Below are 15,758 nucleotides of genomic sequence, written 5' to 3' on the forward strand. Positions count from 1 at the left end.
TGCGCCACCCCCTCAGACCGTTACCGAAGTCCAGAGCTTCCTGGGCATGGTCAACTATTGTGGCCGGTTCATCAGAGACTTGGCCAATCTCACACTTCCCCTACGGGACCTCACCAAAGACTCCACTCCCTGGCATTGGGGACCTGAGCAGGAAAAGGCATTCCGGGATATCAAAGACTCTCTGTCCAACAACACCACTCTTGCCTTCTTCGACCCACGAAACATCACGCTCATTGCAGTGGACGCTGGACCTGCTGGATTGGGAGCGGTTCTCATGCAAAGGAAAAGGGACGACATCGACTGGACACCTGTCGCCTTTGCGAGCAGATCCCTCACGGACACGGAACAACGGTACTCGCAGATTGAGAAAGAAGCAATTGCCATTCACTGGGGGTGCCGACACTTTCACCTATACATCTATGGCAAGCCATTCACGGTGGTGACTGACCATAAACCCCTGCTGTCTCTGTTTGCGGGAACCTCATCTAAACCACCGCCTCGCATAGAGAAGTGGCTGCTCCAATTGCAGGAGTACAACTGCACAATTGAGTATCAGCCCGGAGCAAGGAATCCGGCGGACTATCTGTCACGACATCCCAGACAAGCCACGCCAGAAGAGATGGAGGAGGCTGAAGAGACGGAGGCGTATGTCAAGTGGGTCGTGGCACGCTCATGCCCTCGTCCCCTCTCCATCAGTGACATTGTGAACGCCACGACACAGGATGCCTGTCTCCAGAGGGCCAAAGAACTTATTCACACGACCAACTGGCATCGGGCCAAGGATGGGTGGAAGGTGCTCACCTCCGAGGCTCAGAAAATAATGGAAAGCCTGTATCACGTCCGGGAGGAGCTCAATGAGGATGAAGCGGGATGCCTTCTGCGAGGGCATCGCATAGTGATACCCTCAGCCCTGACTGACCAAGTAATACAGCTGGCACATGTAGGTCACCAAGGAATAGTCAAAACCAAGGCACGTTTGCGGACTAAGGTGTGGTTTCCCCTGATGGACGATATGGTAGAGAATGTGGTGAGGACATGTGCGGCGTGTCAAGTGACAGGGGAAGCTCCTCGTGAAGCTCCAATTGCAGTGGAACCTCGCCCACAACAGCCATGGGAGAGGGTCAGCATGGATTTTGGCAGTCTTCCGGATGGGAGGTACACGTTGGTCATGATCGATGACCATTCTAAGTATCCGGAAGTAGAAATAATAACCAGCACTAGTGCTGAGAGTGTCATCCCGAAAATAGAAAAGATCATTGCCACTCATGGGGCCATGCGTGAACTCCGCACGGACAACGGGCCCCCATTTCAAGGACAGGAGCTGGCCACCTACCTATCATCCCTGGGCACTCGACATCGGCGCATCACTCCGCGCTGGCCACAAGCTAACGGGGAAGCTGAACGCTTCATGAGGACTCTGAATAAAGTGATTCGTATCGCCCATGATAAAGGACAGTCCGTGGAAATGGCCATCTTCACATTTCTCCGCAGCTACCGGCAAACCCCGCATTCAACCACGGGGATAGCTCCGGCGCATCTCCTGATGAGACGGATCATACCCGATTTCATTCCTCACCATTCCCAATGGGCACCCGCAACTGTGAATGAAGAAATAATTGCACGCAAACGAAAGACTGCCTTTGCTAAGATTAGCCAAAAGAGAAGAGCCACAGTGACACAATTCAGCAGAGGAGATGTGGTACTCCTTCGCAACAGGGTGACCAGTGGAAAGTTCCGTTTGAACTATGAAAAAGGTCTGTGGCGAGTAACCAGTGTGAAAGGAACCCGTGTCACTGTGGTCCGAGGACGAGAGACAGTAACCCGAAATGTGTTGCACTTTAAACATTTCCATGGGGACTCCAGAACATCCGATCACACAACTCTGCCTACAGAAACCGAAACTGCCAAGGACTTGCCAGGCCGGGAGCCGACGCCTAGTCTCGAGGTCACCCAGAGTAGCACTCCGAGGGCGGTGATCAAAGAGATGGAGGGCGGCGCTGAGGCCCAGGAAGGGGTGTCAGATCCGGAGGAGGCCGACTTGGAGGCGCCTGAGGCTAACACCGCCCCAGAAACAGACTGCTCAAGCCAGAGGGGCGTGCATCAAAGGCTGAGAAGAAACCCGACGCCTTCCTGCCGACTACGCGATTACCTCACGTAAGACTGTTTTATGTATCAGTAGTGAGTGCAATGTTCAGTAACGTGTCCTACCTGCTGGTAGTGTTTTGAAAAGTGAACTTTGGAGTCTATGAAGATCATGACAATAGACTGTCCATCAAGAGTAGTGTTGAAGTTGTTTGGGTTTTTTCTTGTTTTAGGAGGAATGTTATGTTCTGGGACTATGATACGCCCCTGGCGCAAGGGGCGTGCAGTGTTGAAGTCATGTGACCTGGTATAATAAAGAGAGGCTCCGCACGCACGTACGCTATTCAGAGGCGGGCGCACGGAGAGCCAACAAGTTATCCCCAGAGTCTGACTCAGTTATTTCTAGGGCCACGTGTTATACCTAGTTAGACCTAGATGACCCGCAGCGTAGGCCCCCAGTTGTGATCCCCTAGGTTGCCCCAACCCAAGACCAAGGACACAACAGGTGAGAGCAGTGCACAGCTCAACGAGTTCTGTACGAGTGCGATCAGTAAACAGTGCTTTAAAGGGCTGTGGGGGGGGGGGCAGCTCACAGCTCAGCGAGGTCTCTGTGGGTGTGAGCAGTGCACAACTCAGTAGAGGGCTGTCTGGGTGTGAGAGGCGCGCATCCCAGTGGGGGCCGTGTGGGTGGGCAGTCCATAGCTCAGTATAAGGCTGGGTAGGTAGGCACCGCACAGCTCAGTAGAGGGCTGTGTGGGGCAGTGCACAGCTCAGCGAGGTCTCTGTGGGTGTGAGCAGTGCACAACTCAGTAGAGGGCTGTCTGGGTGTCAGAGGCGCGCATCCCAGTGGGGGCCGTGTGGGTGGGCAGTCCATAGCTCAGTATAGGGCTGGGTAGGTAGGCACCGCACAGCTCAGTAGAGGGCTGTGGGGGGCAGTGCACAGCTCAGCGAGGTCTCTGTGGGTGTGAGCAGTGCACAACTCAGTAGAGGGCTGTCTGGGTGTGAGAGGCGCGCATCTCAGTGGGGGCCGTGTGGGTGGGCAGTCCATAGCTCAGTATAGGGCTGGGTAGGTAGGCACCGCACAGCTCAGTAGAGGGCTGTGGGGGGCAGTGCACAGCTCAGCGAGGTCTCTGCGGGTGTGAGCAGTGCACAACTCAGTAGAGGGCTGTCTGGGTGTCAGAGGCGCGCATCCCAGTGGGGGCCGTGTGGGTGGGCAGTCCATAGCTCAGTATAGGGCTGGGTAGGTAGGCACCGCACAGCTCAGTAGAGGGCTGTGGGGGGCAGTGTACAGCTCAGCGAGGTCTCTGTGGGTGTGAGCAGTGCACAACTCAGTAGAGGGCTGTCTGGCTGTGAGAGGCGCGCATCCCAGTGGGGGCCGTGTGGGTGGGCAGTCCATAGCTCAGTATAGGGCTGGGTAGGTAGGCACCGCGCAGCTCAGTAGAGGGCTGTGGGGGGCAGTGCACAGCTCAGCGAGGTCTCTGTGGGAGTGAGCAGTGCACAACTCAGTAGAGGGCTGTCTCGGTGTGAGAGGCGCGCATCTCAGTGGGGGCCGTGTGGGTGGGCAGGCCATAGCTCAGTATAGGGCTGGGGAGGTAGGCACCGTACAGCTCAGTAGAGGGCTGTGGGGGGCAGTGCACAGCTCAGCGAGGTCTCTGTGGGTGTGAGCAGTGCACAACTCAGTAGAGGGCTGTCTGGGTGTCAGAGGCGCGCATCCTAGTGGGGGCCGTGTGGGTGGGCAGGCCATAGCTCAGTATAGGGCTGGGTAGGTAGGCACCGCACAGCTCAGTATAGGGCTGTGTAGGTAGGCAGTGCACAGTCATAGAGTGCTGTATGGGTGGACAGCACACAGCTCAGTGATGTTCTGTGTGGGTGAGTACTGCACAGTTCAATTGGAGTGTGTGAGGGGGCATTACACAGCTCAGGAGGGTTGTGAGGTGGGCACTGGACAGCTCAGTAGGGGTCGATGTGGGTAGGCAGTGTACAGCTCACATGGTGGCTATTTCGGTGGGCAGTGCGAAGCTATAGTGGGAGGTGTATGGGTAGGAATGGCAGAGTTCAGTTGGGGGCCTGTGTCCAGTTAGGCTGGTGAACTGACTTCCCCACCTCTGAACCCCAGTCACATGTGAGGCATTTATCTGTTTATTCTTTTTTCCGACACACCTGTGGAGTAATCCCTGTTCATGAGCTCAACAGGAAGGGTTTGTTCGGGGAATGCTGGATAGGATTTGCATATGGCCATGTCTGAACTGGGGTGGCGTGGTGGGCAAAATAATGATGGATTAAACCTAGTTCTGTGACTGCGGGTGAATGTTTTGCCAATGTGCAACATTCCGTCCATCACCTTGTGTGTTTTGCGGATATGATTTACACAGCACAATAATCACTGATTCCCACAGTACTTCAGGAGTACCAGGGGTGATCAGAGATTACTGGTTTCCAATCGTGTGATTTATAGCATGGTGTCCTTGGGCTTAGCATAACTGATCACCATGCACACCTCTTTAGTACTTGACCTGTAGCAAGATCAAACAGCCATAAGGCTTACTCGGGGAGGTGGTACATGGTTAAAGACTCGGAACTGAACAAACATCAAACAAAGAATGGATGACCGTGGAATCCATTTTGGAAAGCCCTGGACAGGCCTAGAACAAAGTGGAGAGTGATGACTGCTCTGAGACAGTGGACGTGTGTTGCCTGCATTTCTGTAGTTGAAGCGAGAAGAACCAGACACGGAAGTGAGGGGAGTGGAGACAGGGTTGCCTTTTGAAATTCTATGAGGCTTTTGGTTTGCAATGAATGAGCTGCCAATTAGTCTTCCTGAGCACTGCTATTTGGTGGAAGGTGGGTGATGGGTGGGATTGCAGAATCTGTTGTGGAAGGTGAATAAGTCTCTAGTTGAGGCCTCCACTTTTGACTATCCCTATTACTCCTTCTGTTGGGCTGATGACATCTAGGTGCAGAGACATCACTCCTCTTTATGAATCTGTTTTGGGTGCTCCAGGATGGAGACAGCCCCAGTACTACCTGTTGTGAAAACCATCACTCTACACAAAGGTTGTGTCTGGAGAGCAGCCTGAAGGGACCTCTTGAAACTAACTGCCTGAGAACACTTGCTGTGTCTGTTGGACCCGGGGACTAATGCACCCACTCCAGGAATGTGCCTTTCAACTTATGGTCACAGGTTGGAATCTCGGTGGGCCCACTCAGCCTTTCATCCTTCTGAAGTCCATAAAAAGAGTGACATTGAGTTGGCTAACAATAAACATCTGGTATTTCAGCACCAAGAAACCCAAGCTCAAATGTGTGCTGTCCAAATACAAATGTTATGTTATATTGCAAAGAGAACCACTTCAAACCAGTTCCATAGTTTGAGTCCCTTGATCCATAATCTCTTTCTAGAAGATGGGTATAAAAAAGGGACCGAAACCACCCACTTTGTTCCAGTTCCAATTACTTTATGACCAAGGAAGGGAATGTTCCACATATTATTTAAAACCTGCTGTTCAACCAGGAATGGTGTTTTCCTAACAGCCGATCCACAGAGTTGAGGGGACAAAACCTGAAGTCTGGCCTCTCTACTGGAGAAGCTATGTGCCTGCCCTGAAGTGCCTTGAAGCCTGTCTGCCTACTAAGAACCCGATTTACTAAGTTGTGGCGGGATCACCGCACTGCAGTTTCTCATTGCAGATATCCCACCACGAGAGCAGAGATCCTGCCACCACTGCGGATCCTCCACCCCGACTGCGGAAGCTCTTTGTGAATCGGGCCCTGTTTGAGGGAAGTTGTCTGCCTGACCCTGCGGATGACGACACTCTCCAGGAGGAGGTAGATTCAGCCTATCCAGGAAGAAGCAGACTACTCGAGTGATATAGCGAGGACCCTAGTGCCGCCCACCTCAGAGTCTCTCATCACAGTTTCTGGTGAGAACAGTTGTTCTGTGCTCCTCGACGGTCCAGTTAGGTTGCAACTGCATGATTGCCATAAGCCGTGAGTAGGACTGCAACTGAAAGACTGCTGTCCACACTACCTTACTGAGAAGCCTGGGAGAGCTTGCCCCTGCTACCCTGAGAGCCAAGTGCAAAGGCATTATACTTAGCCCCCTTTACAGATTCATATCAGTTCGGGCCACGGGCCATCATTGGCAAAAAACTTCAGTACCCCATAATTGAAGCCCTCTAGCACCTGCCCGCCCTGTGGCAACCCGTTCAAGGGCTGACAAGTGGTAAATCACATTGACCCCTGGCTCTACCATGGGGAATATCAGAGGTACTGTTTTTGTTGTACAGCTCACTTAGCTCACTTTGAGTATTCTGATTCAGTCCCCAACTAGTCATGCACTCTTTTCTCACCTCTGGGATAAAATGTTGCAGTATATCTCTGTCCTTGGTGCAAAAGTATGTGAAGTTCTTTTATGCAGGCAGCACCAACAGGCGTCTCTACTCAGCCGAATGAATGCCGCCTTCAATACTGTACATCATGCATGACTCACTGGGCAAGAATATGTGCCATTACTTCACATGCGTTTACAACGCATGCCTTTACAACACGGTCAGTACAACAACTGCGTTGTTACCACGTGTACCATTACAACGACTTGCTGTAGGGGGCGCTGGAGTTTGGAATAGTATAATTTACTATTTCAACTCCAGTCTGTGCAACAGTAGGGAAGGTGTTGAAGGATTTAAAATCCAACACCTAAAGCCACCCACAGCAAATCGTTGTAATGACTTGCGTGTAATGGTATGCGTAGTAAAAGCAGTCGTTATACTGACCGCGTTGTAATGGTACCGCTTTGTACCGACAGAGTTGTAAACGCTGTTTCCCCTGGGCAATGATGCTGCCATCTTTGCCCCTGCCCAGACGATGGGGTCATGATTCATGATAAGGGTGGTGATGCTCACAACCTTAAGACCTCGGACCTCACCTGGAATACAGCAGTAATGACCTCATCTTGTGTTGCTGTGTAGGCTTAAAGTTGTCAGGCATCCTTTGCATCCCGTCTCCTTCCGAGCTGTCTATTTCCCATATAATGACATCTCCAGTGCCTCTCCTGAGCAGTCCGTCAGGTCACTCCTTCGAGGCATATCTGTTAGAAAATGTTTTGCCGTGGTGGAAGCAGACGGTATGGTTTTAAGAAGGGAAAAATGAGCTATATTGGAAAAGGACTCAATGATTACTATAATAAATAGATTTCCTCCTGCAGGTGGTGATGTAAGGATAAAATCAGGTGGCATCCTATGCTGTGGTATAGTAGGTACAGGCTTAGATATAAATGGTTTGGAATGCATTAATTTTCCTTGAGTGCAAAATTGGGCAAGCCAGAAAATACTCTTCGACATCCTTATTTACAAATGGCCACCAGAAGGATCTCAGTATTAACAAGAGAGTGGCTGTAGGTCCTCTGTGGGAGGCTGTGGCAGTGTCATTACACACTCACAAAACCTCTTCCTGAAGTTTCTTGGTAGGATTGATTAAAGGCTGTTGCTGAAAATACATATTTCCTTGGACAGTCAGTGATTCGGTTAAGTCTTTAAGAACCTTAGGATGTAACTGAGAATGAGCGAGATGCACTTGTACAAATGTTTGAATAGCACCAAATATGTGATGGGGCTGAATGATTGCTTGATTGATTGGATATCTTAGTGACATCGGATCAGCAAGTGTGTTCTTTGACCGAGGGACATAAGTAACGAAGAAGACGTACTGAGCAAAGCAGTGGCGACTGTTCTCACACTGTAAATTAAGGAGACTCTGTACGTTTCTGTGATGGATTTGGATCTCAAGTGGTCTTCTATTCAGATTTAAGGATGCCTCCATTATGTGTAGATGAGTTTCAATGCAAGACGTTTTATGAGCCTGTGCAGTTCCACTCATAGTGTTATAGTAGGCAAGAAAGGTAAAAGATTGGGTGTTCAAGTTTGGCCTAACCCTGAGATTGCAAATCAGTTATCATTAGTCACTTCTTTACCTTCCTGAAACATATAATTATCATTAGGTTCAAGCGATCCATAATCAGATTTTGTTTCTCAATCATCACCTTTCTTGAACATCTTGATAGGGAAGGAAGGGATGGGCTCTCTGTCATTGAAAGCTTCCCAGAATCTAACCATCATTCATTTGATACCTACAGAACAAGATGAGTGCTGAGAAGCAGAAATTTGAGTCTGAGATTGAACCGCTGCGCCAGCTCCTGAAAGATAAAGAGCAAACGCTGTATAGGAAACTGGAGGAGATGGAGAAGAAAATGAACATGGTAGAAAATGCAAATATCTCCAAACTGTCCAATCGGATCTCCTCTCTCAATGCCCTGATAGCAGATCTAGAGAAAAATGCAAGGAACCAGTGTTGGACCTCCTGAAGGTGAGATACTGCTTGGTAAATACAAGACAATACAGATGTGCTACCGTCATATGGTGTGTGAGGTGTTAAATGTAAGTGGAGAACATGCATGATCAACAGACAGGGTTAATTTGCACTGACCTCCTCTATTCTGACAACCCAACAAAATATACAGACAAGTTAAACTATCAACTAATTATTTTGCTCTGACGTCCCAAACTAAAATATCATGATATTGACACATTTGGTACATTTAAAATTATGGATGGAATTTTTAAAAATAGAGTGAGCGCTGGTTACATTCATTTACTGGTGAGACTGCATATAATTATGACAGTGTGTATAGTGTTGGTAAATCCCGCTAGCAGCATCCCACCTTCCCTTATTTACTTTTAACAACAAGCCATCGGGGAAATGATGGGATATGACTGCAAGGTGTGGAAGATGTAGCTGATGGTAGTGTTTGTACCTGGTGAGAAGCTGCAATCGGATGGGGGTACGAGGGACGGGGTGTGTTTTGGAGTTTCTAGAAAAGCAGATATTAAATGTGGTGTTGACTGTATACCTCTATGAGGTGGCTTCCTGGACGGATGTATGACGTTACAACTCATACAGGAGGCCACGGACAAAAGGGTGTTCCCCCATCGGTGGCCCTTCCACTGGGGTATGTCCCTCTGAAATAGCAGAATGAAAGGTATTGATGGAACCATTTGCTAAACCTTCTATCCACATACTAGCAAAGAAAGTAAGCAGTTGAACTACATCTGCGACCATGGGATACACATCTCTTCACATGCACCAGCGTGTCCATCGTGTCCATGCTGCCCTGTAACGTTTGACTGTATTGTCGGCCTGAGCCATGGACAAGAGGTCTTCAGCATGTCTCAAAAGGCCTAGGATCGACCATCATCCCCTGTAATCCACCAAGCCATCTGGGTCAAGGAGCCTTCCATTACCAGTCAGTGTGGAATCTGATCGAGGTTAAGAAGAAGGTGGAGACAGATTGGAAAATCCTAAGAAAGTTCTAGAAGAACTAGAAACCATACTTGAGATCTCCAAAAACTTGTGATCAACACTACTTCTGCACGTTACCTCCTGATTTGAGCCGAGGACCGTGTGATCATTGCAAACAGTGGAATGCGTAACCTTTCTCCTTACTCCAGTCCCGAAGGAAGGTGTCCGTCGCAGCCCTAGCAGGTTCGGTCTCCAACTAAAGAAACGGGGTAGTTGGTGGTCCAGCCAGGATGCAAAAAGGTCTCCTGAGAAAGTACCTCAGCGCCCCTGAAGCTTGGCAAAGACTTTGGAATGCAGTTTCCACAGGCTGTAATCCCCAAGATGACGGAAGTGCCAATCCATTACCTGGTTCGCTTGCCTGGGGAGATATTCCGCCGTGACTGAGATTTGATTGTCCAGGCAGTGCGGCCAAAAATTGGTTGCGAGGTCAGAGAGAACCTTGGAGCGAGTGCTAATTGAGTTAATTTAGTTTTTATTTATTAAGGAACTCCTACAGAGGTCCACAAAAATGCATCAATACAGTAAAAAAGACATATTTTTAATACAATACAAAAAATATTTACCTTTTTTCTTAAAATACAACAATAAATTAAAAAGTGGGAGAGAAGGGTGAATATACTTTTTATACAGTGCAACCTTCTTCAATATCAGACCATCAGACATTACAAACTGATAGCAAGATTTTAAATATTTCCTAATAAATAGCCAGAAAAGTTTTTAAAAAATTTAATATTCAATAACAGACCATTTCATATGGTGGGGATAAAACAAATATTCGGGCCTCCTGGGCAGAATGAATATTAAATTTAATAAATAATGGTCTTAAACACATACGCCTTGCCCTTTGTAATTCCGGACACACGAATAGAACATGATTAAGATCCTGGATTTGAATATGACACAATACACAAATTCTCTCCTCTCTAGGAATTTTATCCCAAATGCCGATAACATCTCTTAAGGGCAACAGATTAATTCTCAAAAGAAGCATCAGTCTCCTAAGCTCATCTGGATGATTCCAAATTAAATAAGGCTGTGGCCTTTTCCCCCAAGGCATTCCCACAGACCAACTCATTTTGGGACTTAGATTTATTTAAAGCTATATCTCTTGCCATACTGATAGAGCTTACAGACCTCTTTAAGAGTAATTTCAGTACAGACTTTGGCATAGGTGAGTTGCTATTTAAACTGAGCCTAAATAGTTCATTTGCGTGAGCAAATGATCTGAGAAATGCTGATTGATCCTTTAGCTTAACCAAGATTTCCATTCACAAGGCAGCCCTAAGAGAACCCTCATCCCCCCAAAGGAGAGTGTTCCCCCACCTCAAGACCGCAGACAAAGCTAAAATATATGTAGAGACTAGACAAATTCCAAGCGTAGAACATGTGGGGCAGCCGGGGAATTTAGATTACAAATTTGGCGGAAGAACCGGCCTTCAGCCTTGTCAAAAGCGAACTAGTAGTTATTATCCAATACCTCTACAGCATAAGTTTATGAGGGTGGAATTTTAACCTTGAATACTGACAGGACATGACTAAAATGGCGTCTCCCGCAAATTTGATAAAATCTGTTCAAAGCTCCACCCTGGGAGGCAGCCTTACCAACACATAGTTTAATATGTTCAGAATCTCGCCCGTTTTTTAGAAAAAACCTTTCCCAGATACAAATATGAGTAGACCAGTTCTAGTTCTTTATACCCTAACAACCACTTATACCCTTTCTTTATTTTGTGACCTTTCTTGCGGAAGATTACAATTTTACTTTTGGAAATATATTAATTTTCAGAAAATGGTCCTCCGCATATTTAGTTAGGGTATCAAGTCGATGTTGCAAGGCAATAGGAGTTAAAGCAAAAATTGCAACGTTGTCTGCATAAAGTAGGGAACCTATTGGACAATGTACCAATTCTAGGATCACCCCTCCCCCCCCCCTCACTGAATTTAATGTGCCTGGGAGATCATATATATATATAAAAGGAAAACAGAAGAGGGGCCAACAGGCAGCCCTGCTTCAGCCCATTATCAGTCTCGATCCTACAAGGTAAACCGTGTGAGCCTCCTATCATCACCTGACACCAAGTGTCTGTATGTAATTCTATCAAGAGGCCCAGGAAGGATGTGGCATTCCAAGATGGTGAAGCTTTCTCCACAGCGTTTGACTATCCACTTTATCAAACACCATGGAGAAATCAATAAATGCTGTATAAACTGGCATGCTTCGTGAGAAAGTATATTTCTCTACGATGGTCTGGTTACCGCAATGTTGTCCAGGGTTCCATGGTTCTTTCTAAAGCCTGCCTGTTCAGGGGGTCAGATGTTCTGGCCCATTGCTGCAGGTGAGAGAGAATGCTTTTTGCAAATAGTTTGCAGACGCATCAAACAACGCAATCTGTCTAAAACAAGTAGGTTGACTCTTCAGGCCCTTTTTGTACAAGGGAACTATAATGCCCCCAAGATGGTTGATATATCAGACCGCTGACACATTGTCCATCTCGAAGAGGACACATGACTGAACATTGTCCTTCATCCAACATTGAACTGAGGAGGAGCTGGCTAGAAGCTCCAATTAGTTGATATGTAATTTCTGTTCTTGAGGAGACCAGAAGCCCTCTGTAGAAAACTCTCTCCATCTGGGGCCCCAACCTGACCTGCTAGTGTCCAATTCTATAATGAGGTCTGAGGCCAAACCAAAATCGCTCTCCCATTCCATGCTTCCATGTGTGACAGCTGTAAGGAAGTGGGTTTCTGCTGCAGTAACCCCCCCCCCCACGCTTTTTGCCTGATACCTGATGCACTTTTCCTTGGTGTGCACTGGGTCCCTGCCAATCAGGTACCCAGGGCCCGTGTTCCTTCCCTAAAAACTGTACTAAAGCCTAAACCCAATTGCCATCTCTGGCCACATGTCAGCCCCTGGTAAATGGTATCCTAGGTACCCAGGGCATTGTGACCAGAGAAGACCCCTAAGTGCTGCAGTACTTATTGTGCCACCCTTAGGGGCCCTGTACCCTGACACACACACACTGCCTTTGCAGGCTGAGTGTCCTGGTGCAGAACGAAACAAAGAGTCGACATCGCACACATCCCTGTGTGCCATGCCCACAACCCCACTGCCCTGGCATACATCAGCCACCACTCTAGCTGGGTGCCCTATGCCAGTGGTGTGGGCACAGGTGCATGAGCCCTGTGCCCCTACAGTACCCAGGGCCATTCCTGGGCACTGTAAGTGCAGTGATGCCATTAAGAGTATATAGTGCTGGGAGATTGTCATTACGAACTCCACAGCACCATAATGGCTACACTGAAGACTGACAAGTTTGGTATCAAACTTCTCAGCACATTAAACCCACACTGATGCCAGAATGCACTACAGAGGGCATCTTAAAGATGCCCCCTGAAACCTAACCTACAATCCACGTCTTGTCTGAGAGGCTGCCTAGGCTACCACGCAGCAGACATGTTGCTGGACCCCTGGGTGGAGAGCCCCCGCTCTCCTGGGCCTGCAACAATGCACATCCTGGGCGAGGTACTAGATCTCCCCCCCCAGGATGGGCAGGGGGAAGCTTCAAAGGCATGCCGCCTTTGTGAGCTTCTCCAGGCCACTTGCTGTACTCAGCAACTGGCCCCCACCAGTTCTGACCCCCACTCTGGCGGGAAGACTGGCGGGAAACCCTACGTGAGGAAAGGGGGTGTGCCAGCCTGTGCCAGCTCCACCCCTCAGGTGGAAGAGACGAGGTGAAGCACAACTCTGGGCTCCGGCCATCTTGAGGATGGGGAGCCCTGCCCATACAGAGATAGGCTCTTGCCCGCCTCCCACAGGAGAGGAGCAGGATAGGGGGTGTACTCACCCCAGGACAGGGACCTATTGGTCCCTGCCCTTCCCCTACCTGTAACACCCCTAAATTTAGTATTTAGGGGCACCCTGAACCTTCCTTCCTCAGTTCCCAATACCCAAACAAGCAAGAAGATCAAGAAACAAGAAGACCTGCAGTGAAGCTGCTAAGAAGAGGACAACACCAACTGACGTGGCCCCAGCACTACAGGGCTGTCGACCCTCGAACCTGCTCCTGCAAAACCCCGGCTCCTTCTGTGGTCAGCAACCTCAAAAACCCCGGAGGACCTGACTGCCTTGTGACTCTACGAAGAATGGGACTCCCACGAGCAGTGGTTCTGCTCAAACCACAATACCCCTGGTGCCAGCCAGGAACAGCGAATCCAGCACACTCTGCACCCGCCGAGCCCGGCCTGTGCCTGAGTGAACAAGGACCCTAAGGATGTCCTCCCGGCGATTCTGACCTGGAATCCAGTGCCCAAGGACCCTCCTCGATGACCCTGATGATGGCTGCAGCCTCAGGACAAGGGACCCCTCCAACTGCGACCAGCAGGGGGTAAGATTTCCCGACCTCAAAAGACACCCCTGCACCCAGCGCCCTCGACCCCCTGTGCCCAACTTCTGAGTGCCTACCTATCCTTCAATATCCCAACTTACCCCTAGAAGTGTTGGTCGCTCCAGAAGATCCTCCATCCCAGAGCCTGCAGCCTTTGTTCACTTTCCAAGAGCTCCATTGAATAACATTGAGCGCCCGGACGACCCAAAAGCACCCTGCACCCAGCCGCCGGAGTGCCCCTGCATACTTTGTCTTAAACTACTTCCCCATTTGCCCTGAGCAAGTGACCAGGAGCCCAGCTCCCACTGCCGCGTGGCCTACTTGCGAGCAGCCACCAACCGAAAGCCCCCTGCCTCTCGTTGGATAAGATTGGGCCTAACTACCTCTGCACCCGGCTGCCCCTGTGCCACTGAGGGTGTACCAACTGTACCTACCTGACCCTGGGAGACCACTGAGTCTATGCCTAGAACCTTAACTCTGCCAGTCAAGTACTTACCTAAAAGCTGATAACACACTTTTCTTCCATAGGCTAACATTGACTGGTTTCACTTGGAAATTCTTCGAAGTGTGGAGTTTTGGAACATTAAAATATTCATCTAAAATCAGCCAAACAACGAATTCCGATTTACTCACCTATTATCAGGAGATACCTCAGTGCTGCATCTTGTAGCTCAGTACTGACCCTGAAAAGTAATTTTAACCCTACTTACCAGTCAGAATTTTCTTCCATAGGATATCATTGCCTGCTTTTGCTGAAAAAGTTTCTAAGTGTCGATTTTTTAAACTTACAAATATCCTTTAAAAATCGTGCCAACGGGGGGCGTGGCTTGCAGCCGAACATGGCGGCAGCTTGAAAGGCTAGCTCCGCAGAAGACACAGCCTCTCCAAATATCCGTGCACTAATCCGCGAGCACTACGGTCTCTGTGAGGGGGACCCGAGGCCCAGGACCGGGCGGAACAGCGGGCAACAACCCCGGCCGAAATCCGGTGCCGGACAAAGAAGCTCGGATTGGCGGCGACTGCGGCCTAACAGGAGGTGTGGAACCGGGAAGTCTCCTAAGCAAGTGCCCGGCCGGAAGTGCCGAAGACCCGGCCACCCTGAACCGGAAGCACCCGGTCGACGGGAACAGGGACTTTCCAGATATGGCCAGAAACATAGACCGGACAGCTCCGAGCCTGGTGGGAGGCTACTGCGAGGTGAGAGGGAGCTCCGTGGCGCTAGCGTAAACAATCGGAGGCCGGAGAGCTCTGGAGGCGGGTCGCCGGTTTGAGACCGGCCGAGACGGGCCCCCCAGCGCTGGACTACTCTGGTGCTCACATTGTGAGGAGGGACAGCGGAGAGCACACAACACACGCCTGGACGCCGCGCGGAAGACCAGGTGCGAAGTGAGGGCGGATCGGCACTTGCTCCCCGAATCGCAGGGCTCAACGAAGGCACAGCGCCCACCGGGGCAATTGAGGCGGAGGATCCGGACGCGGCGCTGCTGGCCCCCGGATGGTATGGTGAGACCCAGGGCAGAGTAGCTGCAAGGGAAGAGTAGAGAACACGAGGCATAGACAGTCACAGTGCCCCATGGATGTTATGGAAAGCTCGGCTGGGCAGTAGCTACTGAGGACAATAACGTGGGGCCATTGACATTGCCACTGGGCGCCCCTTACTCCCTTGGGCTGGCAGTTGCGAGCTACACATGTGTGGCCTGTTGCTCGTACATTAAGTATACTCTGCGAGAGGAAAAGCCCGGATGGTGGCGGCGCGACGGCGAATTCATTAATAAGTTGGTCTCACGCTGGCGATCTCTCTGCTCAGGAGCCACCAATTAGCGACCTACCAACGCATCAGTGAGCGTGATACCGGCACCCCTCGCATGATTGACAGTGCACCTACCTGTTCTCAAATCAAACCAAGTGACTTAAGGTGCGACAAGAACTGTCCATGGT

At 49.8% G+C, this 15,758-nt stretch overlaps 1 pseudogene; it reads left to right on the forward strand.

Annotated features, from left to right (window-relative positions):
- LOC144828073 (E3 ubiquitin-protein ligase TRIM39-like) overlaps positions 1-15,758 on the forward strand; it is a 183,073-nt pseudogene that overhangs the window by 111,466 nt on the left and 55,849 nt on the right.

Source organism: Lissotriton helveticus, chromosome 4_1, assembly GCF_964261635.1.
Source record: "Lissotriton helveticus chromosome 4_1, aLisHel1.1, whole genome shotgun sequence".
NCBI lineage: Eukaryota > Metazoa > Chordata > Amphibia > Caudata > Salamandridae > Lissotriton > Lissotriton helveticus.